Source organism: Arachis duranensis, chromosome 10, assembly GCF_000817695.3.
Source record: "Arachis duranensis cultivar V14167 chromosome 10, aradu.V14167.gnm2.J7QH, whole genome shotgun sequence".
NCBI lineage: Eukaryota > Viridiplantae > Streptophyta > Magnoliopsida > Fabales > Fabaceae > Arachis > Arachis duranensis.
Window position 1 is genome coordinate 40,191,153 of NC_029781.3, and position 236 is coordinate 40,191,388.

The window sequence follows — 236 nt, forward strand, 5'->3', positions numbered from 1 at the left end:
GGAGCAATCATGAAGCTAAATGACAAGTTATTTGGAAATGAGACTTGGGAGGATGAATCCCCTTTGCTCACCAAAGAACTGAGTGACTCGTCTAGGCAGAAACTGCCTCAAAAGAGGCAGGACTCTGGGAAGTTTTCTATACCTTGTACCATAGGCACCATGACCTTCAAGAAGGCCTTGTGTGACTTAGGGTCAAGTGTAAACCTCATGCCCCTCTCTGTAATGGAGAAATTAGG